Here is a 26,728-nt window from a genome sequence, read left to right on the forward strand (position 1 = left end):
ACAAGTCATTACTGTGTTGAATATGGGAGCTGTAACCCTCCCTTTCATGCCTAGTTTGCCTCAGTGGCTCTAGCTTTCATGTCCTGTGGCCTACTACCACACAGTGTGGCTGCGCCCCAAATGGCATCATATTCCCTATATAGTGCCTACTTTTAACCAGTAGTAGTGCACTATATGGAATAGGGTGCTATTTGAGACACAGCCTCTGTGTCTGGCCCTGCCGCCCAGTCTTTCCGGTTTATTTACATTCTATTGCCCCCATTTGAAGGCCAGGGCCTGGGGAGGCTCTGAGACATAGGTGCGTTGGACACGCACACACACACAGACACAAACACACACAGCCTCATCGAAGTGATCGCACCGCGGCCCCCTTATCTCCGCTGTATCCTGCAGGCGGAGTTGCCACGGCAACGGTTACTTATGGTTATTGATAGTGATAGAGGCGTATATGTTCAAACAAGATATGTGGCTTTGGGGGATTGTTAATACACAAATGCAATGACTGTCGGTTTGCATTGTCTTCTAATAGCAAGGAACAAAGGGAGAGAAAGAGGAAAGAGAGAGAGAGAGATAGGAGAGAGAGCGAGATAGGGGAGAGAGAGAGATGAGAGAGAGAGAGGGGAGAGAGAGAATTAGATAGGGGAGAGAGAGAGAAATAGATAGGGGAGAAAGATAGGAGAGAGAGAGAGATAGGAGAGAGAAATAGATAGGGGAGGGGGAGAATTAGATAGGGGAGAGAGAGAGAAATAGATAGGGGAGAGAGATAGGAGAGAGAGAGAAGAGAGGGATAGATAGGGGAGAAAGAAATATAGGAGAGAGAGAGAGGAGAGAGGGATAGATAGATAGATAGATAGATAGATAGGGGATAAAGAGATATAGGAGAGAGATATGAGAGAGAGAGGAGAGAGAGAGAGATAGGAGAGATAGGAGAGAGAAATAGATAGGGGAGAGAGAGAATTAGATAGGGGAGAGAGATAGGAGAGAGAGAGAGATAGGGGAGAGAGAGAGGAGAGAGAGAGAGAGATAGGAGAGAGAAATCGATAGGGGAGAGAGAGAATTAGATAGGGGAGAGCGAGAGAAATAGATAGGGGAGAGAGAGGAGAGAGAAGAGAGGGATAGATAGGGGAGAAAGAGATATAGGAGAGAGAGAGAGAGAGAGGAGAGAGGGATAGATAGGGGAGAAAGAGATATACGAGATAGGGAGAGAGAGAGAGAGAGAAGAGAGGGGGAGATAGGGGGGAGAGATAATTAGATAGGGGAGAGAGATAATTAGATAGGGGAGAGAGAGAGAGAAATAGAGAGGGGAGAGATAGGAGAGAGAGAGAGAGAGAGAAGAGAGGGATAGATAGGGGAGAAAGAGATATAGGAGAGAGAGAGAGGGATAGATAGAGGAGAAAGAGATATAGGAGAGAGAGAGAGAGAGAGAGAGAGAGAAGAGATGGGAGAGGGAGAGACAGGAGAGAGAAATAGATAGGGGAGAGAGAGAGACGGGAGAGAGAGATATAGGAGAGAGAGAGAGAAATAGGAGAGAGAGAGAAATAGGAGAGAGAGAAATATAGGGGGAGAGAGGGAGAGCTAGGGGAGAGAGAGATAAACTCAAAAAAGAAACGTCCCTTTTTCAGGACTGTGTCTTTCAAAGATAATTCATAAAAATCCAAATAACTTCACAGATCTTCATTGTAAAGGGTTTAAACACTGTTTCCCATGCTTGTACAATGAACCATAAACAATGAATGAACATGCACCTGTGGAACAGTCGTTAAGACACTAAAAGCTTACAGACGTTGGGCAATTAAGGTCACAGTTATGAAAACTTGGGACACTAAAGAGGTTTTTCTACTGACTCTGAAAAACACCAAAAGAAAGATGCCCAGGGTCACTGCTCATATGCGTGAACTTGCCTTAGGCATGCTGCAAGGAGGCATGAGGACTGCAGATGTGGCCAGGGCAATAAATTGCAATGTCCGTACTGTTAGACGCCGAAGACAGAGCTACAGGGAGACAGGACACACAGCTGATCGTCCTCACAGTGGCAGACCACGTGTAACAACACCTGCACAGGATCGGTACATCCGAACATCACACCTGCGGGACAGGTACAGGATGGCAACAACAACTGCCCGAGTTACACCAGGAACGTACAATCCCTGCTCAGACTGTCCGCAATAGGCTGAGAGAGGCTGGACTGAGGGCTTGTAGGCCTGTTGTAAGGCAGTTCCTCACCAGACATCACCAGCAACAACATCGCCTATGGGCACAAACCCACCGTCGCTGGACCAGACAGGACAAAAAGTGCTCTTCACTGACGAGTTGCGGTTTTGTCTCACCAGGGGTGATGGTCAGATTTCGTTTATTGTCGAAGGAATGAGCGTTACACCGAGGCCTGTACTCTGGAGCAGGATCGATTTGGAGGTGGAGGGTCCATCATGGTCTGCGGCGGTGTGTTACAGCATCATCGGACTGAGCTTGTCATGGCAGGTATTCTCAACTCTGTGCGTTACAGGGAAGACATCCTCCTCCCTCATGTGATACCCTTCTTGCAGGCTCATCCTGACATGACCCTCCAGCATGACAATGCCACCATCCATACTGCTCGTTCTGTGCATGATTTCCTGCAAGACAGGAATGTCAGTGTTCTGCCGTGGACAGCGAAGAGCCCAGATCTCAATCCCATTGAGCACGTCTGGGACCTGTTGGATCGGAGGGTGAGGGCTAGGGCCATTCCCCCCCAGAAATGTCCGGGAACTTGCAGGTGCCTTGGTGGAAGAGTGGGGTAACATCTCACAGCAAGAACTGGCACATCTGGTGCAGTCCATGAGGAGGAGATGCCCTGCAGTACTTAATGCAGCTGGTGGCCACACTAGATAATGTCTGTTACTTTTGTGGAACTTGTTCAGTTTATGTCTCAGTTGTTGAATCTTGTTATGTTCATACAAATATTTACACATGTTAAATTTGCTGAAAATAATCTCAGTTGACAGTGAGAGGACGTTTAATTTTGGGGGGGTTCAGATAAGGGAGAGAGAAGGATAGGGGAGAGAGAGCATGTCTGTGCTCTATGCAAACACAAAGCAAACCACAGAGAATCTCTCTGTGTGATTTAACAGAACTAATATATCACAACTGGTTAATCCTAATCTTCTCCATCAATCTAAATACCAATAATGATGTGAAATATGTGATTTGATTTCACAGTAAAAGAACATAACCCTAAACACAACAATAATAAATGCCATTCTGCAGGTGCTTTTATCCAAAGCGAATTACAACCACGCATGCATAGATATTTACGTACGGGTGGTCCCTGGAATTGAACCTACTACCCTGACGTTACAAGCACCATGCTCTACCAACTTGGCTACAAAGGGCCACAATGACAGCACGAGACGGTGAAATGAGAAACAAAACACTTCAGCCCGTTTTTCAATTTTACTTGGGGTAGTCGTGGAACTGGCCAAATTGTTAATTAGTTTGACTAATTGCTGAAAGTGTTGGTAGGAAATTGATTGGATACTTATCACCTGGTGAGAGAGAGAGAGAGAGAAAGAGAGAGAGAGCGATGGAGAGAGAGAGACATTCATTGCTAACCAATCCATCTCAACTCAAAGGTATGTTAACACCAAAGAAATAGAATTAACTAGAACAAACCAAGCCCTTCAGACCCCAGCAATTTGCCTGGAACACTCAGGGGTACACTCAACATGTCCGCTGGTCCACCCATCACAGAACACAGAGACACAAATCCCCTTTCTAGTAATTCTATTGCTATGATAACGCTCCACTCCTCTGACCATCCCTATTATGGGGCTGTGAACTCCCAGCTTCTCTAATGGGTCTATTTCACTCATCACCCAGCACCACTCAACCTCCCCTCTCTGCCTCTGATGGAGTCAATAACCACAGAGCAGCCCAATGTTGGACTGGATTCATCAGAACGGCCCCTGGGTCCACTCTATACATGGAGGGAGAAGGATAGATGATATAGATAGAGGTTGTAATGGCAGGTTACAGGCCACACCACACTCATAGCAATAATACAGTAGCAGGCTTTTACAAAGGAGAGCTTGGATTTCAGAGGTGTGCACTGTCTATTATGCTTATACTACTGTCTATTATCCTTATACTACTGTCTATTATCCTTATACTACTGTCTATTATGCTTATACTACTGTCTATTATCATTATACTACTGTCTATTATCCTTATACTACTGTCTATTATGCTTATACTACTGTCTTTATGCTTTAACTACTGTCTATTATCCTTATACTACTGTCTATTATGCTTATACTACTGTCTATTATGCTTATACTACTGTCTATTATGCTTATACTACTGTCTATTATCCTTATACTACTGTCTATTATGCTTATACTGCTGTCTATTATCCTTATACTACTGTCTATTATGCTTATACTACTGTCTATTATGCTTATACCACTGGCTATTATGCTTATACCACTGGCTATTATGCTTATACTACTGTCTATTATCCTTATACTACTGTCTATTATGCTTATACTACTGTCTATTATGCTTATACTACTGTCTATTATCCTTATACTACTGTCTATTATGCTTATACTACTGTCTATTATGCTTATACTACTGTCTATTATCCTTATACTACTGTCTATTATGCTTATACTACTGTCTATTATGCTTATACTACTGTCTTTATGCTTATACTACTGTCAATTATCCTTATACTACTGTCTATTATGCTTATACTACTGTCTATTATGCTTATACTACTGTCTATTATCCTTATACTACTGTCTATTATGCTTATACTGCTGTCTATTATCCTTATACTACTGTCTATTATGCTTATACTACTGTCTATTATGCTTATACCACTGGCTATTATGCTTATACCACTGGCTATTATGCTTATACTACTGTCTATTATCCTTATACTACTGTCTATTATCCTTATACTACTGTCTATTATGCTTATACTACTGTCTATTATGCTTATACTACTGTCTATTATCCTTATACTACTGTCTATTATGCTTATACTACTGTCTATTATGCTTATACTACTGTCTATTATCCTTATACTACTGTCTATTATGCTTATACTACTGTCTATTATGCTTATACTACTGTCTATTATGCTTATACTGCTGTCTATTATGCTTATACTACTGTCTATTATGCTTATACTACTGTCTATTATGCTTATACTGCTTTCTATTATGCTTATACTGCTGTCTATTATGCTTATACTACTGTCTATTATGCTTATACTACTGTCTATTATCCTTATACTACTGTCTATTATCCTTATACTACTGTCTATTATGCTTATACTACTGTCTATTATGCTTATACTACTGTCTATTATGCTTATACTACTGTCTATTATGCTTATACTACTGTCTATTATGCTGATACTACTGTCTATTATCCTTATACTACTGTCTATTATGCTTATACTACTGTCTATTATCCTTATACTACTGTCTATTATGCTTATACTACTGTCTATTATGCTTATACTACTGTCTATTATCCTTATACTACTGTCTATTATGCTTATACTACTGTCTATTATCCTTATACTACTGTCTATTATGCTTATACTACTGTCTATTATGCTTATACTACTGTCTATTATCCTTATACTACTGTCTATTATCCTTATACTACTGTCTATTATCCTTATACTACTGTCTATTATCCTTATACTACTGTCTATTATGCTTATACTGCTGTCTATTATCCTTATACTACTGTCTATTATGCTTATACTACTGTCTATTATGCTTAAACTGCTGTCTATTATCCTTATACTACTGTCTATTATGCTTATACTACTGTCTATTATCCTTATACTACTGTCTATTATCCTTATACTACTGTCTATTATCCTTATACTACTGTCTATTATCCTTATACTACTGTCTATTATCCTTATACTACTGTCTATTATCCTTATACTACTGTCTATTATCCTTATACTACTGTCTATTATCCTTATACTACTGTCTATTATGCTTATACTACTGTCTATTATTTTTATACTACTGTCTATTATCCTTATACTACTGTCTATTATGCTTATACTACTGTCTATTATGCTTATACTACTGTCTATTATCCTTATACTACTGTCTATTATGCTTATACTACTGTCTATTATCCTTATACTACTGTCTATTATGCTTATACTACTGTCTATTATGCTTATACTACTGTCTATTATCCTTATACTACTGTCTATTATCCTTATATTACTGTCTATTATCCTTATACTACTGTCTATTATCCTTATACTACTGTCTATTATGCTTATACTGCTGTCTATTATCCTTATACTACTGTCTATTATGCTTATACTACTGTCTATTATGCTTAAACTGCTGTCTATTATCCTTATACTACTGTCTATTATGCTTATACTGCTGTCTATTATCCTTATACTACTGTCTATTATGCTTATACTACTGTCTATTATGCTTATACCACTGGCTATTATGCTTATACTACTGTCTATTATCCTTATACTACTGTCTATTATGCTTATACTACTGTCTATTATGCTTATACTACTGTCTATTATCCTTATACTACTGTCTATTATCCTTATACTACTGTCTATTATCCTTATACTACTGTCTATTATCCTTATACTACTGTCTATTATGCTTATACTGCTGTCTATTATCCTTATACTACTGTCTATTATGCTTATACTACTGTCTATTATGCTTAAACTGCTGTCTATTATCCTTATACTACTGTCTATTATGCTTATACTGCTGTCTATTATCCTTATACTACTGTCTATTATGCTTATACTACTGTCTATTATGCTTATACCACTGGCTATTATGCTTATACCACTGGCTATTATGCTTATACTACTGTCTATTATCCTTATACTACTGTCTATTATCCTTATACTACTGTATATTATGCTTATACTACTGTCTATTATGCTTATACTACTGTCTATTATCCTTATACTACTGTCTATTATGCTTATACTACTGTCTATTATGCTTATACTACTGTCTATTATGCTTATACTACTGTCTATTATGCGTATACTACTGTCTATTATCCTTATACTACTGTCTATTATCCTTATACTACTGTCTATTATGCTTATACTACTGTATATTATGCTTATACTACTGTCTATTATGCTTATACTACTGTCTATTATCCTTATACTACTGTCTATTATGCTTATACTACTGTCTATTATGCTTATACTACTGTCTATTATCCTTATACTACTGTCTATTATCCTTATACTACTGTCTATTATCCTTATACTACTGTCTATTATGCTTATACTACTGTCTATTATGCTTATACTACTGTCTATTATCCTTATACTACTGTCTATTATCCTTATACTACTGTCTATTATGCTTATACTACTGTCTATTATGCTTATACTACTGTCTATTATCCTTATACTACTGTCTATTATCCTTATACTACTGTCTATTATCCTTATACTACTGTCTATTATGCTTATACTACTGTCTATTATGCTTATACTACTGTCTATTATCCTTATACTACTGTCTATTATGCTTATACTACTGTCTATTATGCTTATACTACTGTTTATTATCCTTATACTACTGTCTATTATGCTTATACTACAGCAAGGCACACACTATTGCTTACTGCTATGAAATACATCCCAGCATGCTATATTCCATCTCAAAGTATCACGGAAAATATATTCTGTAGAACAGTATGTTGTGAGGAACTGTTTGAAAGAATAAGCAACTGTAATGCTATCATTGCCTTGAGAAGACACCACAGGGAAGGCAGCCTGAACCTCCGTATGATCTACTGCTCACAGAATGGCAGAAGTGTCACATCTCTCTCCCTCATTACGCAAGCTAAAGACAGTATTTAGTGAGGACAGACCGAGAGAAAAAGAAGAGGGAACGAGAGAGAGAGAGAGAGAGAGAGAGAGAGAGAGAAAAGAGAGAGAGAGAGAGAGAGAGAGAGAGAGAGAGAGAGAGAACTCCGTTGCCACAGCTGTAGAGCGTGCTGGTTGTTAACTGTGATAGCTGTTGACATTCAGCACACATCAGTCAGAGAGAGAGAGCAGCAGAGTTACTCAAAACATTTTGTTTAAGGCAATCTAACATTGGCATATTAAATCCCTTCTTGTCCCACAAGCTCTTGCTTTGTTATGGGGCCCTTGTGAAGACAGCAGCATTCTTTTTCTCTCAATCACTCCAGTGCAGTAGATCATTTAGTTCTCTAGAACAACTCCCTTTCTTCCTGATATCTTACAGGTACTGTTTTGGGTTATTGTATCTTTCCTGACTATCATGCTGCAATTCCACTTTTAGCTGCCAATGTGTAAAGTAATACAACTATAATACTGTCTATACTACAGTTGAAGTCGGAAGTCGACATTCACCTTAATACACATTTAAACTCAGTTTCACAATTCCTGACATTTAATCCAAGTAAAAATTCCCTGTCAGCTAGGATCACCAATTTATTTTAAGAATGTGAAAAGTCACAATAATAGCAGAGAGAATGATTTATTTCAGCTTTTATTTCTTACATCACATTCCCAGTGGGTCAGAAGTTTACATACACTCAATTAGTATTTGGTAGCATTGCCTTTAAATTGTTTAACTAGGGTCAAATTATTCAGGTGGCCTTCCACAAGCTTCCCACAATAAGTTGGGTGAATGTTGGCCCATTCCTCCTGAAAGAGCTGGTGTAACTGAGTCAGGTTTATAGGCCTCCTTGCTCACACATGCTTTTTCAGTTCTGCCCACAAATTTTCTATAGGATTGAGGTCAGGGCTTTGTGACGCCCACTCCAATACCTTGACTTTGTTGTCCTTAAGCCATTTTGCCACAACTTTGTATGCTTGTCCATTTGGAAAGCTTTAACTTCCTGGCTGATGTCTTGAGATGTTGCTTCAATATACAGTGCCTTGCGAAAGTATTCGGCCCCCTTGAACTTTGCGACCTTTTGCCACATTTCAGGCTTCAAACATAAAGATATAAAACTGTATTTTTTTGTGAAGAATCAACAACAAGTGGGACACAATCATGAAGTGGAACGACATTTATTGGATATTTCAAACTTTTTTAACAAATCAAATACTGAAAAATTGGGCGTGCAACATTATTCAGCCCCCTTAAGTTAATACTTTGTAGCGCCACCTTTTGCTGTGATTACAGCTGTAAGTCGCTTGGGGTATGTCTCTATCAGTTTTGCACATCGAGAGACTGAAATTGTTTCCCATTCCTCCTTGCAAAACAGCTCGAGCTCAGTGAGGTTGGATGGAGAGCATTTGTGAACAGCAGTTTTCAGTTCTTTCCACAGATTCTCGATTGGATTCAGGTCTGGACTTTGACTTGGCCATTCTAACACCTGGATATGTTTATTTTTGAACCATTCCATTGTAGATTTTGCTTCATGTTTTGGATCATTGTCTTGTTGGAAGACAAATCTCCGTCCCAGTCTCAGGTCTTTTGCAGACTCCATCAGGTTTTCTTCCAGAATGGTCCTGTATTTGGCACCATCCATCTTCCCATCAATTTTAATCATCTTCCCTGTCCCTGCTGAAGAAAAGCAGGCCCAAACCATGATGCTGCCACCACCATGTTTGACAGTGGTGATGCTGTGTTCAGGGTGATGAGCTGTGTTGCTTTTACGCCAAACATAACGTCTTGCATTGTTGCCAAAAAGTTCAATTTTGGTTTCATCTGACCAGAGCACCTTCTTCCACATGTTTGGTGTGTCTCCCAGGTGGCTTGTGGCAAACTTTAAACAACACTTTTTATGGATATCTTTAAGAAATGGCTTTCTTCTTGCCACTCTTCCATAAAGGCCAGATTTGTGCAATATACGACTGATTGCTGTCCTATGGACAGAGTCTCCCACCTCAGCTGTAGATCTCTGCAGTTCATCCAGAGTGATCATGGGCCTCTTGGCTGCATCTCTGATCAGTCTTCTCCTTGTATGAGCTGAAAGTTTAGAGGGACGGCCAGGTCTTGGTAGATTTGGAGTGGTCTGATACTCCTTCCATTTCAATATTATCGCTTGCACAGTGCTCCTTGGGATGTTTAAAGCTTGGGAAATCTTTTTGTATCCAAATCCGGCTTTAAACTTCTTCACAACAGTATCTCGGACCTGCCTGGTGTGTTCCTTGTTCTTCATGATGCTCTCTGCGCTTTTAACGGACCTCTGAGACTATCACAGTGCAGGTGCATTTATACGGAGACTTGATTACACACAGGTGGATTGTATTTATCATCATTAGTCATTTAGGTCAACATTGGATCATTCAGAGATCCTCACTGAACTTCTGGAGAGAGTTTGCTGCACTGAAAGTAAAGGGGCTGAATAATTTTGCACGCCCAATTTTTCAGTTTTTGATTTGTTAAAAAAGTTTTAAATATCCAATAAATGTCGTTCCACTTCATGATTGTGTCCCACTTGTTGTTGATTCTTCACAAAAAAAAACAGTTTTATATCTTTATGTTTGAAGCCTGAAATGTGGCAAAAGGTCGCAAAGTTCAAGGGGGCCGAATACTTTCGCAAGGCACTGTATCCACATAATTTTCCAGCCTCATGATGCCATCTATTTTGTGAAGTGCAACAGTCCCTTCTGCAGCAAAGCACCCCCACAACATGATGCTGCCACCCCCGTGCTTCACGGTTAGGATGGCATTCTTCGGCTTGCAAGCCTCCCACTTTTTCCTCCAAACATAACGATGGTCATTATGGCCAAACAGTTCTATTTTTCTTTCATCAGATCAGAGGACATTTCTCCAAAAAGTACGATCTTTTTCCCCATGTGCAGTTGCAAACTGTAGTCTGGCTTTTTTTATGGCGGTTTTGGAGCAATGGCTTCTTCCTTGCTGAGTGGCCTTTCAGGTTATGTCGATATAGGACTCATTTGACTGTGGATATATATACTTTTGTACCTGTTTCCTCCAGAATCTTCACAAGGTCCTTTGCTGTTGTTCTGGGATTGATTTGCACTTTTCACAAGAAAATATGTTCATCTAGGGGCCTCCAGGGTGGCGCAGTGGTCCACCAGAGACTCTGGGTTCGAGCCCAGGCTCTGTCGCAGCCGGCCGCGACCGGGAGGTCCATGGGGCGACGCACAATTGGCCTAGCGTCGTTCGGGTTAGGGAGGGTTTGGCCGGTAGGGATATCCTTGTCTCGTCGCGCACTAGCGACTCCTGTGGCGGGCCGGGCGCAGTGCGCGCTAACCAAGGTTGCCAGGTGCACGGTGTTTCCTCCGACACATTGGTGCGGCTGGCTTCCGGGTTGGATGCGCGCTGTGTTAAGAAGCATTGCGGCTTGGTTGGGTTGGGTTTCTGAACCCTCGTCTCTCCCGAGCCCGTACCGGAGTTGTAGTGATGAGACAAGACAGTAACTACTGACAATTGGATACTACAAAATTGTGGGGTAAAAAATATATGTTCATCTCTAGGAGACAGAACGCGTCTCGGAGGGCTACGACCACGGCTGCATGGTCCCATGGTGTTTATACTTGCTTTGTTTGTACAGATGAACATGGTACCTTCAGGTGTTTGGAAATTGCTCCCAAGGATGAACCAGACTTGGCTGATTTCTTTTGATTTTCCCATGATGTCAAGCAAAGAGGCACTGAGTTTGAAGGTAGGCCTTAAAATACATCCACAGGAAAACCTCCAATTGACTCAAATTATGTCAATTAGCCTATCAGAAGCTTCTAAACCCATAACATCATTTTCTGGAATTTTCCAAGCTGTTTAAAGGCACAGTCAACTTAGTGTATGTAAACTTCTGACCCACTGGAATTGTGATACAGTGAATTAATTATAAGTGAAATAATCTGGCTGTAAACAATTGTTGGAAAAATGACTTGTGTCATGCACAAAGTAGATGTCCTAACCGACTTGCCAAAACTATAGTTTGTGAACAAGAAATTTGTGGAGTAGTTGAAAAACGAGTTTTAATGACTCCAACCTAAGTGTACATAAACTTCTGACTTCAACTGTATATACTGTGTACACACAGCAATAAACTAAATCCCTTTACATGGATGCTAAACTCTTTTCCATCCTCCATGACATACTGTAGCTACGCAGCAGGCCACATTTCAAAAACAGATATTCAGACAACTCTTAGACAGGACAGAAATATGTTATCAATGGCTGTTTACTCAATGTATCACAGGGACTCAGGGAGATTGTTGCCTTTCCCTGTGCAAAGCCGTCAGGGGGAGAATTATGTGGGCATGAATGATTCAATAGAGATTCAATAGTGATGACCCTATGGGACAGGGCCGGACGTCAGTACTGAGACCCGTGTTTGGCCCCAGTAGAACACACACACACTGTAAGAGCCAGGAGGATGACTGACTGGCTGGGGAAGATATTAAGCCCCAGCCTTTCTCAAGGATCAGCCTGAGCTCTCAATCCACCGTCTTTCTCTCTCTCTTTCTCCCTCGCTTTCTCCCTCTCTGTCTCCCTCTCGGTCTCCCTCTCGGTCTCCCTCTCTTTCTCCCTCTCGGTCTCCCTCTCTGTCTCCCTCTCTGTCTCCCTCTCTCTCTCCCTCTCTGTCTCCATCTCTGTCTCCCTCTCTTTCTCTCTCGCTTTCTCCCTCTCTATCTCCCTCTCTTTCTCCCTCTCTGTCTCTGTCTCCATCTCTGTCTCCCTCTCTTTCTCTCTCATTTTCTCCCTCTCTGTCTCCCTGTCTTTCTCCCTCTCTGTCTCCCTCTCTTTCTCCCTCTCTGTCTCCCTCTCTGTCTCCCTCTCTGTCTCCCTCTCTGTCTCCCTCTCTATCTCCCTCTCTATCTCCCTCTCTTTCTCCCTCTCTATCTCCCTCTCTTTCTCCCTCTCTGTCTCCCTCTCTTTCTCCCTCTCTTTCTCCATCTCTTTCTCCCTCTCTGTCTCCCTCTCTGTCTCCCTCTCTGTCTCCCTCTCTTTCTCTCTCGCTTTCTCCCTCTCTGTCTCCCTCTCTGTCTCCCTCTCTGTCTCCCTCTCTTTCTCCCTCTCTTTCTCCCTCTCTGTCTCCCTCTCTTTCTCCCTCTCTTTCTCCCTCTCTTTCTCCCTCTCTTTCTCCCTCTCTGTCTCCCTCTCTGTCTCCCTCTCTCTCTCCCTCTCTGTCTCCCTCTCTTTCTCCCTCTCTGTCTCCCTCTCTGTCTCCCTCTCTTTCTTTCTCGCTTTCTCCCTCTCTGTCTCACTCTCTGTCTCCCTCTCTGTCTCCCTCTCTTTCTCCCTCTCTGTCTCCCTCTCGGTCTCCCTCTCTGTCTCCCTCTCTTTCTCCCTCTCTGTATCCCTCTCTGTCTCCATCTCTGTCTCCCTCTCTTTCTCTCTCGCTTTCTTCCTCTCTTTCTCTTTCGCTTTGTCCCTCTCTGTCTCCCTCTCTATCTGCCTCTCTGTCTCCCTCTCTTTCTCCCTATCTTTCTCCCTCTCTGTCTCCCTCTCTGTCTCCCTCTCTTTCTCCCTCTCTGTCTCCCTCTCTTTCTCCCTCTCTGTCTCCCTCTCTGTCTCCCTCTCTTTCTCCCTCTCTGTCTCCCTCTCTTTCTCCCTCTCTGTGTCCCTCTCTCTCTCCCTCTCTTTCTCCCTCTCTGTCTCCCTCTCTTTCTCCCTCTCTTTCTCCCTCTCTGTCTCCCTCTCTTTCTCCCTCTCTGTCTCCCTCTCTTTCTCCCTCTCTTTCTCCCTCTCGGTCTCCCTCTCTGTCTCCCTCTCTTTCTCTATCGCTTTCTCCCTCTCTTTCTCCCTCTCTTTCTCCCTCTCTGTCTCCCTCTCTCTCTCCCTCTCTGTCTCCCTCTCTTTCTCCCTCTCTTTCTCCCTCTCTGTCTCCCTCTCTGTCTCCCTCTCTTTCTTTCTCTCTTTCTCCCTCTCTGTCTCACTCTCTGTCTCCCTCTCTGTCTCCCTCTCTTTCTCCCTCTCTGTCTCCCTCTCTTTCTCCCTCTCGGTCTCCCTCTCTTTCTCCCTCTCTGTCTCCCTCTCTTTCTCCCTCTCTTTCTCCCTCTCGGTCTCCCTCTCTGTCTCCCTCTCTGTCTCCCTCTCTTTCTCTATCGCTTTCTCCCTCTCTGTCTCCCTATCTTTCTCCCTCTCTTTCTCCCTCTCTGTCTCCCTCTCTCTCTCCCTCTCTGTCTCCCTCTCTTTCTCCCTCTCTTTCTCCCTCTCTGTCTCCCTCTCTGTCTCCCTCTCTTTCTTTCTCTCTTTCTCCCTCTCTGTCTCACTCTCTGTCTCCCTCTCTGTCTCCCTCTCTTTCTCCCTCTCTGTCTCCCTCTCGGTCTCCCTCTCTGTCTCCCTCTCTTTCTCCCTATCTGTCTCCCTCTCTGTCTCCATCTCTGTATCCCTCTCTTTCTCCCTCTCTGTCTCCCTCTCTATCTCCCTCTCTATCTCCCTCTCTTTCTCCCTCTCGGTCTCCCTCTCTTTCTCCCTCTCTGTCTCCCTCTCTTTCTCCCTCTCTTTCTCCCTCTCGGTCTCCCTCTCTGTCTCCCTCTCTGTCTCCCTCTCTTTCTCTATCGCTTTCTCCCTCTCTGTCTCCCTCGCTTTCTCCCTCTCGGTCTCCCTCTCTGTCTCCCTCTCTTTCTCTCTCGCTTTCTCCCTCTCTGTCTCCCTCGCTTTCTCCCTCTCGGTCTCCCTCTCTTTCTCCCTCTCTTTCTCCCTCTCTGTCTCCCTCTCTTTCTCCCTCTCTGTCTCCCTCTCTTTCTCCCTCTCTTTCTCCCTCTCTGTCTCCCTCTCTCTCTCCCTCTCTGTCTCCCTCTCTTTCTCCCTCTCTTTCTCCCTCTGTCTCCCTCTCTTTCTTTCTCGCTTTCTCCCTTTCTGTCTCACTCTCTGTCTCCCTCTCTGTCTCCCTCTCTTTCTCCCTCTCTTTCTCCCTCTCGGTCTCCCTCTCTGTCTCCCTCTCTGTCTCCCTCTCTTTCTCTATCGCTTTCTCCCTCTCTGTCTCCCTCGCTTTCTCCCTCTCGGTCTCCCTCTCTGTCTCCCTCTCTTTCTCTCTCGCTTTCTCCCTCTCTGTCTCCCTCGCTTTCTCCCTCTCGGTCTCCCTCTCTTTCTCCCTCTCTTTCTCCCTCTCTGTCTCCCTCTCTTTCTCCCTCTCTGTCTCCCTCTCTTTCTCCCTCTCTTTCTCCCTCTCTGTCTCCCTCTCTCTCTCCCTCTCTGTCTCCCTCTCTTTCTCCCTCTCTTTCTCCCTCTGTCTCCCTCTCTTTCTTTCTCGCTTTCTCCCTCTCTGTCTCCCTCTCTGTCTCCCTCTCTGTCTCCCTCTCTTTCTCCCTCTCTGTCTCCCTCTCTTTCTCCCTCTCTGTCTCCCTCTCTGTCTCCCTCTCTTTCTCCCTCTCTGTCTCCCTCTCTGTCTCCCTCTCTTTCTCCCTCTCTTTCTCCCTCTCTGTCTCCCTCTCTTTCTCCCTCTCTGTCTCCCTCTCTTTCTCCCTCTCTGTGTCCCTCTCTCTCTCCCTCTCTTTCTCCCTCTCTGTCTCCCTCTCTTTCTCCCTCACTGTCTCCCTCTCTGTCTCCATCTCTGTCTCCCTCTCTTTCTCTCTCGCTTTCTTCCTCTCTTTCTCTCTCGCTTTCTCCCTCTCTGTCTCCCTCTCTATCTACCTCTCTGAGACATTGCTGATCAGCGAGCACAAAGAAACGTGACTGCAGGGACAGTCCTGTCGCACACATGCACGCGCAGATACAGACAGACACACACACACACAAATGTGATAGCTCGCATGCACATGGATGCATGCATACAGACACACACACACCATCTTCAATCCTCTGTATCTATACTGGTCCTCTATATCTATTACCACCTGCATCTTCACACACAACCAGCCCTCTTTCAATCAACACTGTGTGCAACAAGCATTCAACACAAGGTGATTCAGAAATCTGAAGGTTCAGATTCATATCAGCATTTCCTTTTACCTCGCTCCCTCTTCCACACTGATTCTCCCTATCCATCTCTCGTTCTTCCTCCACCCCCACCTTCCCTTTAACCATTTCCTTTTACCTCGCTCCCTCTTCCACACTGATTCTCCCTATCCATCTCTCGTTCTTTCTCCACCCCCACCTTCCCTTTAACCATTTCCTTTTACCTCGCTCCCTCTTCCACACTGATTCTCCCTATCCATCTCTCGTTCTTCCTCCACCCCCACCTTCCCTTTAACCATTTCCTTTTACCTCGCTCCCTCTTCCACACTGATTCTCCCTATCCATCTCTCGTTCTTCCTCCACCCCCACCTTCCCTTTAACCATTTCCTTGCTCTAAGTATAAATACTTTTCTGACCTCCTTCTCCCTCTCTCTCTCTCACTACTTCCCCCCTATCTTCTTTCATCCCTCTCTCCCTCATTCCTTCTCTCTCTACTAGTGCGAGGTCAGGTTTCAGGGTCAGGGAGTCTTAGTGATAGAGATGAGAGGCTCTATGCTGCCCTACTCAAAGCCCTCTGTCTCTCCTTCTCCATACCCCCATACCACCCCCCCCCCCCCCCCCGTCCTCAAGTAATCAAGAGGACAGTGGCTTTTCAGGATCATCTGAACAATGACCCAAAGGAAGGGAAGGATGTTAAGGAGGGAGAGAGGAAAGGAAGGAGAGATGTTCACACAGCCCGGTCCTCGTTTCATCCAGTCTATTGAAAAGAGAATAGAAAAGCTGCGTAGAGCGGTAGATGATAGGAGAGAGCAGAAATACCAGCTGCTGCTGCTGCCTTACTGGAGTTAACTGGTGAGAGCCCTGTAGAGAGCACAGGATCACCCCAAAAATAGAATGCTGTAGCCTGGATTCACACACCTTGGACCAGAACAGGAACATGGACTTTGTCTGCAGCTCAATGAAGGGAGACCACTTCCTCGGGCACTCAATATCAATAAATACAAGTTATTCTGTTATATTCTCTAAATATGAAACCTGCCATAAAACATGACCAAGTGCACAGAGGATGTTCAGATTGTTGCTTCGACAGCACAGTTGATGGTATATGGATGGACTCTACCAAAAGGAAACGTATTATCGGTACACTGTAGTTCGCAGGCACTGTAAGACCCCTGACTGTGTTAGAGAGAGTACTAGTGATTTCCCATTCGGAAAGCGATACCTTTATGTGGGAGCAGCCTTGGAACCGCAAACAGATCAAATTGGATCACTGCTGCTTTAACTGCCCCCAGCATTGTTCTCCTAGCCTTGTGACGATCATGTGTCAATATCGGGTTATATCATTTCTGAGGGATGACCATTTTATTTTCGTGCCGCAACTAAAAGAAATAGATATAATTTTTTCGGAATGAGTTTCTCTGTTGTCGGGCTGGATACATATGTTTAACATCGGCAATAAGATGAGAGACATGAGTAGGGGATATTTGAACCATACGATGCAGTGTTTATCATGTAGTTCAGAACGCCTTGGGAACCCTGAGGCTAACAGAAGAAAACAGGCTGAAATGAGGAGCGACTACCTAGTACTTGTCCAATAAGAAACGCTTGTTTTCGTTTTCCGTTGCAAAGGTGTCCACCAATGAATACAAAGGGAGTGTGTTAAGATGAGCCTCTGTTGGCAGCCATGGACAAAGTGGAGTTTTTATTCAAATGTGCTGTGTGTCAAGGAGCATTGGCAACTACCTCTCTCTCTCTCTCTCACTGCTTTTCTCCATCTGTCTCTCTCTATATGTCGCTCACAGTTTCTCTGTCTCTTTCTTGTGGTTTCTCTCCCTGCTCGTTATGAAGAATAACCCCCCAGAAATCAGCCTGTAGCCTATGTCTGAGCGATGCACAATAGAGTTTGTGCCAAATGAGTTCACATTTCAGCATGAGTGATGTTTTGACCTTTGACCTGAGCTGTGGGCAGAGGTTCAGAGAAAGCCCAAAGCCTCCTGCTCCCCCTGCCAGGCCTGGCATCGTGCCATAGGCTTACAGCAGCTCTCACTTCTTTAAGGCAGGCAGCCCTTACCTCTGCAACATCTATAGAGACTAGCTCCAGAACTTATAACCTTTTATCTGTAACTTAAACAATAGATGACAAGCTCTCTATTGTACTGCTACAGTAAACACTGAACCTTGTACCCTCTCTCTCTCCTTCTCCTCCATCTCCACAATGAACTATGTACCCTCTCTTTGCACACTCAATCCCTTTCCCTTTCTCTCTCTCTCTCTCTCTCTCTCTCTCTCTCTTTCCTTCTCTCTTCCTCTCTCCCTGAAGCACTCTGCCAACAGACAGACAATGTGGAAGCAGCATAACACAGCAGGGGCTGCCCAGGCTGAAACATGTCATTTAAGAAGTGCCGGTCTCTCCCCTTTTTCCGTCTTAACATCTTCTGCATGAGTCATTATAGGCCTTGCTTCAACTCATTCTGTTATTTAGGGAGATAAGAATCACAAATTAATGAGAGGACCCCCTATGGACATGGACACAGCGGTAGAGAGAGAGAGAGGAACATTCATTAGCTGGTCAAAACAGCTGCAATGCTAACCCATCCATGTCAACCCAAAGCTATGTTAACACCAAAGAAATATAATGAACTAGAATGAACCAAGCACGTCAGCGGGAGAGAGAGAGACACATTTGCATGTTTGACTGCTCTAGCCTGAGTGGTACAGTCAGAAGACACCACACGGGGATGGCTCTTCTCAGAAAGAGAGTGAGGTGAGATGATTCAGTCACCGCCAGCTAACTTTCACAGAACACAGCGTGTCTCTGCTGGAGGCTAGGCTGTCGTAGCCCGCCTGAACACAGCGTGTCTCTGCTGGAGGCTAGGCTGTCGTAGCCCGCCTGAACACAGCGTGTCTCTGTTGGAGGCTAGGCTGTCGTAGCCCGCCTGAACACAGCGTGTCTCTGCTGGAGGCTAGGCTGTCGTAGCCCGCCTGAACACAGCATGTCTCTGCTGGAGGCTAGGTTGTCGTAGCCCGCCTGAACACAGCGTGTCTCTGCTGGAGGCTAGGCTGTCGTAGCCCGCCTGAACACAGCATGTCTCTGCTGGAGGCTAGGCTGTCGTAGCCCGCCTGAACACAGCGTGTCTCTGCTGGAGGCTAGGCTGTCGTAACCCGCCTGAACACAGCGTGTCTCTGCTGGAGGCTAGGCTGTCGTAGCCCGCCTGAACACAGCGTGTCTCTGCTGGAGGCTGTTGTAGCCCGCCTGAACACAGCGTGTCTCTGCTGGAGGCTAGGCTGTCGTAGCCCGCCTGAACACAGCATGTCTCTGCTGGAGGCTAGGCTGTCGTAGCCCGCCTGAACACAGCATGTCTCTGCTGGAGGCTAGGTTGTCGTAGCCCGCCTGAACACAGCGTGTCTCTTCTGGAGGCTAGGTTGTCGTAGCCCGCCTGAACACAGTGTGTCTCTGCTGGAGGCTGTCGTAGCCCGCCTGAACACAGCGTGTCTCTGCTGGAGGCTAGGCTGTCGTAGTCCGCCTGAACACAGCATGTCTCTGCTGGAGGCTAGGCTGTCGTAGCCCGCCTGAACACAGCGTGTCTCTGCTGGAGGCTAGGCTGTCGTAGCCCGCCTGAACACAGCGTGTCTCTGCTGGAGGCTAGGTTGTCGTAGCCCGCCTGAACACAGTGTGTCTCTGCTGGAGGCTGTCGTAACCCTCCTGAACACAGCGTGTCTCTGCTGGAGGCTGTCGTAACCCTCCTGAACACAGCGTGTCTCTGCTGGAGGCTAGGTTGTCATAGCCCGCCTGAACACAGCGTGTCTCTGCTGGAGGCTAGGCTGTCGTAGCCCGCCTGAACACAGTGTGTCTCTGCTGGAGGCTGTCGTAACCCTCCTGAACACAGAGTGTCTCTGCTGGAGGCTGTCGTAACCCTCCTGAACACAGCGTGTCTCTGCTGGAGGCTAGGTTGTCATAGCCCGCCTGAACACAGTGTGTCTCTGCTGGAGGCTAGGCTGTCGTAACCCTCCTGAACACAGCGTGTCTCTGCTGGAGGCTAGGCTGTCGTAGCCCGCCTGCTGCCAACTCCTACTGCCACACACTAAACATGCGTGAGATTAATCATGGCTAAAAACGTCATCCACAGAACGTGCTTGTGAATGAGAATAACAATTACAATCAATTACTGAACAAGAATTACAATCGATGGAACATCAAAGTTTTGGCAATGACTTCAGATTAGACCAGGATAGGCTGCAGATTACTTGAAGGAATGAAATAGTGTGGCTATTTTCAATGTGTGTGGCTTTGCAATACCATGGATCTGAGATGACTGACTGACATTGAACAAGCTTTCAGGAGTGAACAAGCCTGTATGAGTAGGTTAACAAAACCACAGTCAGTCTCTTTCACAGTGCTGAAAGAAAGGCAGTGGGTTGAGGTAGCTGTGACGAGCTCTGAAGCCCTGCAGGAGCAGAGAGAAAGAGCGACCCAGTCAGCAGCCAGACGTCTGATAAAATGGACACCCAGCTGGCCTACACTCTTAGAAAAAAAGAACAAAAAAGAACCTTCTTTGGGTTCTTTGCCTGTCCCCATAGGATAACCTTTTGAAGAACCCTTTTTGGTTGCAGGTGGAACCTTTTTGGTTCCAGACACCCTATTCCCTTTCTACAGAGGGTTCTACACGGAACCCAAAAGGGTTTGACCTGGAACCAAACAGGGTTTTCCTATGGGGACAGCAGAATAACCCTTTTTTCTAAGCGTGTATAAACACGTTTATGTACACAGGTATTGCTGTGTGTATCCAATCAAGTTCCCTGCGTCAAAGACTCGAAAAGTTGCTCAGACTGTTTAAATCACCAATGGCCCTCACCAGGAAGCTAGGCATACAGCTAGCACTCTACAGGGAATGTCCTACGTAACATTAGTCTTTGTTTTTTTTGTAGAGTTTTCTGAAAACCTACTACTGACATATCCCATTCAGACTCCTTAGAAAGGTTTAGGACTGAGTCATATTTTGAGGTAGGTGGGTTAAGTCTAGAGTCCAGGGTCTGAGGACTTTCAAAATGCTGCAATGCAGAGTAGTGTTGACAACTCTGCTAACGTTAGTATTCAGCTGACGAGCTAAAGGATAGCGGTCATCAGCTATCCTTTAGCTCGAAAAGCTATCGGCAGTTTTGTACAACGCGACTCAGACCAGAGCATACCGGACATAGTTAGCTGTCTTATCGGCTGCTATCTGAATAAGTCTATTCAGACAATTTTTCTTGGGTCTATATCTATTTTGCCAATTCGATTGGTCCCCTCTACCACACGGAACCCCACTAATCTACCGACGGAAACGCACGAGGTGGATAAAAACAGACATCCTCTGCCAGCACCGATGGCCCGGCTAGCTGTCTGAATCGCCATGACCCCAACCAACCTCACTACTCACTGGACCCTTATGATCACTCGACTAAGCATGCCTCTCCTTAATGTCAATATGCCTTGTCCATTGCTGTTCTGGTTAGTGTTTATTGGCTTATTTCACTGTAGAGCCTCTAGCCCTCCTCATTATACCTTATCCAACCTTTCTGTTCCACCACCCACACATGCAATGACATCACCTGGTTTCAATGCCTAGGTTTACCTCCACTGTATTCACATCCTACCATACCTTTGTTTGTACATTATACCCTAAAGCTATTTTATCGCCCCCAGAAACCTCCTTTTACTCTCTGTTCCAGACGTCCTAGACGACCAATTCTCATAGCTTCTAGCCGTACCCTTATCCTACTCCTCCTCTTTTCCTCTGGTGATGTAGAGGTGAATCCAGGCCCTGTAGTGCCTAGCTCCACTCCTATTCCCCAGGCTCTCTTTTGATGACTTCTGTAACCGTAACAGCTTTGGTTTCATGCATGTTAACATTAGAAGCCTTCTCCCTAAGTTTGTTTTATTCACTGCTTTAGCACACTCTGCCAACCTGGATGTCCTAGCCGTGCCTGAGTCCTGGCTTAGGAAGACCACCAAGAACTCTGAAATCTCCATCCCTAACTACAACATTTTCATACAAGATAGAACGACCAAAGGGGGCGGTGTTGCAATATACAGCAGAGATAGCCTGCAGAGTTCTGTCCTACTATCCAGGTCTGTACCCAAACAATTTGAACTTCTACTTGTAAAATTCCACCTCTCGAAAAACAAGTCTCTCACCGTTGCAGCCTGCTATAGACCACCCTCTGCCCCCAGCTGTGCTCTGGACACCATACGTGAACTGATTTCCCCCCATCTATCTTCAGAGCTCGTGCTGCTAGGTGACCTAAACTGGGACATGCTTAATTAACACCTCAGCCATCCTACAATTTAAGCTTGATGCCCTCAATCTCACACAAATTATCAATGAACCTACCAGGTACCACCCCGAAGCCGTAAACACGGGCAAACTCATACATATCATCCTAACCAACTTGCCCTCTAAATACACCTCGGCTGTTTTCAACCAAGATCTCAGCGATCACTGCCTCATTGCCTGCATCCGTAATGGGTCAGCGGTCAAACGACCTCCACTCATCACTGTCAAACGCTCCTTGAAACACTTCAGCGAGCAGGCCCTTCTAATCGACCTGGCCGGGGAATCCTGGAAGGATATTGACCTCATTCCGTCAGTAGAGGATGCCTGGTTATTGTTATTGTTTTTTAAATGCCTTCCTCATCATCTTAAATGAGCATACCCCATTCAAGAAATGATGAACCAGGGACAGATATAGCCCTTGGTTCTCTCCAGACCTGACTGCCCTTAACCAACACAAAAACATCCTATGGCGTTCTGCATTAGCATTGAACAGCCCACGTGATATGCAACTTTTCAGGAAAGTTAGAAACCAATATACACAGGCAGTTAGAAAACTAAACCATGCTTTCCACCTGGCTACCCCTACCCCGGTCAACAGCACTGCACCCCACACAGCAACTCGCCCAAGCCTTCCCATTTGTCCTTCACCCAAATCCAGTCAGATGATGTTCTGAAAGAGCTGCAAAATCTGGACCCCTACAAATCAGCCGGGCTAGACAATCTGGACAATTTCTTTCTAAAACTATGCCAAAATTGTTGCAACCCCTATTACTAGCCTGTTCAACTTCTCTTTCGTGTTGTTGATTGGAAAGCAGCTGCGGTCATCCCCCTCTTCAAAGGGGACACTCTAGACCCAAACTGCTACAGACCTATATCTATCCTACCCTGCCTTTCTAAGGTCTTTGAAAGCCAAGTCAACAAACAGATTTCCAGGTCATCTACAAGACCCTGCTAGGTAAAGTCCCCCTTATCTCAGCTCGCTGGTCACCATAGCAGCACCCACCTGTAGCACGCACTCCAGCAGGTTTATCTCTCTGGTCACCCCCAAAACCAATTACTCCTTTGGCCGCCTCTCCTTCCAGTTCTCTGCTGCCAATGACTGGAACGAACTACAAAAATCTCTGAAACTGGAAACACTTATCCCTCACTAGCTTTAAGCACCAGCTGACAGAGCAGCTCACAGATTACTGCACCTGTACATAGCCCATCTATAATTTAGCCCAAACAACTACCTCTTCCCCTACTGTATTTATTTATTTATTTTGCTCCTTTGCACCCCATTATTTCTATGTCTACTTTGAACATTCTTCCACTGCAAATCTACCATTCCAGTGTTTTACTTGCTATATTGTATTTACTTCGCCACCATGGCCTTTTTTTTCCCTTTACCTCCCTTATCTCACCTCAATTGCTCACATTGTATATATACTTATTTTTCTATTGTGTTATTGACTGTATGTTTGTTTTACTCCATGTGTAACTCTGTGTTGTTGTATGTGTCAAACTGCTTTGCTTTATCTTGGCCAGGTCACAATTGTAAATGAGAACTTGTTCTCAACTTGCCTACCTGGTTAAATAAAGGTGAAAAATATATATATATATATATATATATATATATATATATATATATATATATATATATATATATATATATATATATATATATATATATATATATATATATTTTTTTTTAAACAGTTATCAGTGGTTGCCTATCATTAAAACTACCACTAGGACAAATTATATCCAGTCTGATCAACAGACAATACTCTTCATCTCATCTCCTTCATTATATAACAGTAAATACCAGACCTTGTTGCGGTGCCTTGTAACAACATCTAATGTTACATGCTGCCTCGAAGGCTGCTCAGTAGGCTTCTATTCACAACATCCAAACCATTGCTCTATTTCAGAGGCAAGTCAGAGTATGAATGGATAAATGTCCACTGCAGAAAAAAGGCAATGAGTTAATAAACAAATATAATGTATATCACATCAGATTGACCCCAACACCAAGAAGATACAAAAAACAGTGAGCAATGTTATATATGCACTGATGCATTTTGATCAGGAAGTAAATCACAGGAAGCAGAACGGGCAGAGTCAGTTAGTTTACACTGCGAGCTCTCTCTGGAGACACTTCTTCCCTTGTGAGTTGAAGGATTAAGCATTACAGAGCAGAGAGCAGCGTATCGGCACAGTGCCGGACGAGGGAAGATGAGATGAAAGAGTGTCTGACTCCAGATGCTCCAGTCACAGAGATCTCCGCCTCCGTGTGCGTTTGATCCTGTCTTCCGGTCTGCTGCCTGCTCCACTCTGTTCTCCGCTGTTCAGGCCTTGGTCCGGGTATTAAGAAGCAGAAGGAGATGGGGGAGTAGAGGATCTAACAAGGTCATGGCTGCATCTGAAATTGCACCCTATTCTCTATATAGTGCACTCCTTTGACCACAGTCCTATGGACCCTAGGACATAGGGTGCCATTTTCAACGCACACATGGCCTTATAAGAGCCTCCACTCCCCGTCTAACTGTTTATGTGTTCCATATTAGAGCTGCAGAGTTGATCATGGCTGTGACAGCAGCAGGGGTGGTTATTTAATGGGGCACTTTGTTAAGGCCGGAAGACACAGACGCTGGAGCTTCTTGCGAGACTCATAGACAGAAGAGATGCAGAGTGAAATGAAACAAACAATAAGCAACCTCTGAATCTCCTTGTTTCTATGTATGTGTGTATGTGTGTGTGTATGAATGTGTATGTGTGTATATGTGTGTATGTATGTGTATGTGTGTATGTATGTGTGTGTATGTGTGTGTATGTGTATATGTGTATGTGTGTATGTACGTGTATGTGTGTATGTATGTGTATGTGTGTATGTATGTGTGTATGTATGTGTATGTGTGTATGTATGTGTGTATGCGTCTGAGTATGTGAGCAGAGTGGAGCTGGACTGAGGAGTGTGCCTAATTGACTGGAGTGCAGATCGAGATTCCAAAAGGCTGGAGCGCCGGCCTTCCCTCTTGCTTCAATTTCACTCCAATAGCGCTCACTTCACGAGATCAGGGCATGCCCGTCCCAGCATGCATTTGTAGTCTACTTGTGTTCTGCTATCTATAGCCCCTTGCTTTAGCTAAATCGACTGATCAACTGATCAAACTGATCAAACACACAGGTGCTAAATCAAGGTGACTTACAAAGATGAGGACCAATAGCAAGAGAGGGAGTGCAGTGATGTAATATCCACAACTAAATAATCACTGTGGAACCTGAAAAGACACATATCCCGAAAGCATGATGGCGTACTTACTATGTGCACATGCTAAAAGAAAGGAACGAGGTGGGTAGCTAATTATGTCATTATAGCAACGTGGTGGGTAGCTATTTGTGTCATTATAGCAACGTAATTATAAACAAAAAAATATGTTCTATTATCTATACAATAGGCCATAGTTGATTTTGGTCCAATAGGCCTGGCATATTCTTTCAAGGAGCTTTCCATTTTGATTGGGTTATTTTGCCTAAAAACCTTCAGGCCTACCTATAGAGAACAAAATGCATCCCTGCCCAGCCAGCAAGAGTGGCATAAAAGGTGTTTATCATCCCCAGTGGCTCTGCAGGTGTGGAGAGGATATTCTCCGCTGCTGACCTGCTCTCCAGGTACCATCGCATGAGCCTGTACCCACAGACTGGCCAAACTCATGTTTCTAAAATAAGGCATTTTTTGTTTAATTTGTATTTAATTCTATGTAAGCCACAGCCTATATGCGCAATGTATAGACTATAATGATTTAATACAATGTTGTTTAAAAGATGAGTGCTTTATGTCCCTACCAGCCTATTGTGTCACACTCGCAAATGCTTCACAATTTATTTCTTTGTAAGCTATAGCCTTGAAATAATTGAAATAATATAGCCCAAATAATTCGTTTTAGTCTCCCCGTCTGGCTCCTGACCTATTTAGAGTTTATATGATGTTTAATATGACATGTGGCCTATTTGAAATGATAAACACTTCTTACATTCACTTTTTCATGTTTATTCAAATACTTTTCATTCAAATCATATGGTTTGGTGTCAATACTTCAAAACCAAATGGTAAGTCCAGGTAGTGTCAAAAACAGATGGGTGTTGGTTCAATTAATGAATGGAGCGAATATGGAGCGTGTTTTTGCGTGTTTTTATTGCGCAGAGCGGTTGGAAAGGACATGGAGCGCCAGAGCCGAGCTTGCAGGATTTCCGATTGCTCAACTCCGTGCTCACATACTCTGGTGTGCGCCCCATTTGTCCTGCAACCCCCGGCTTCATCTACCAGACAAAGATAGGTTTTCATCCAAAATGAATGCAGCAAAATATTGGCTGTTGTCTGGGTTTTTATCTCACAATAGAGTGGCAGCGCACGTCAAACCGCAGGCTGTTGTGACCCGGGAGAAACAGATTGAAAATCCTCAATCTGAAAAATGCCAACCCACCCCTCCCTCTTTGCCCCCCACCCCCCTATCCAATCCAATCTCTCTGATTTATTTTTGTTCCAGCCAGGTCCGATCACTGTCTGTCTTTCACACTCATCACCACAGCTGGTCTGCAGCG

General features: G+C 44.3%; 1 protein-coding gene across 1 annotated transcript in view; it reads right to left on the reverse strand.

The window, feature by feature from the left end:
- The window catches only part of LOC110532319 (thromboxane-A synthase), a 110,061-nt gene that overhangs the window by 15,012 nt on the left and 68,321 nt on the right, over nucleotides 1-26,728 (reverse strand).

The sequence above is a fragment of the Oncorhynchus mykiss genome, chromosome 1 (genome assembly GCF_013265735.2).
Source record: "Oncorhynchus mykiss isolate Arlee chromosome 1, USDA_OmykA_1.1, whole genome shotgun sequence".
NCBI classification, from domain to species: Eukaryota; Metazoa; Chordata; class Actinopteri; order Salmoniformes; family Salmonidae; genus Oncorhynchus; species Oncorhynchus mykiss.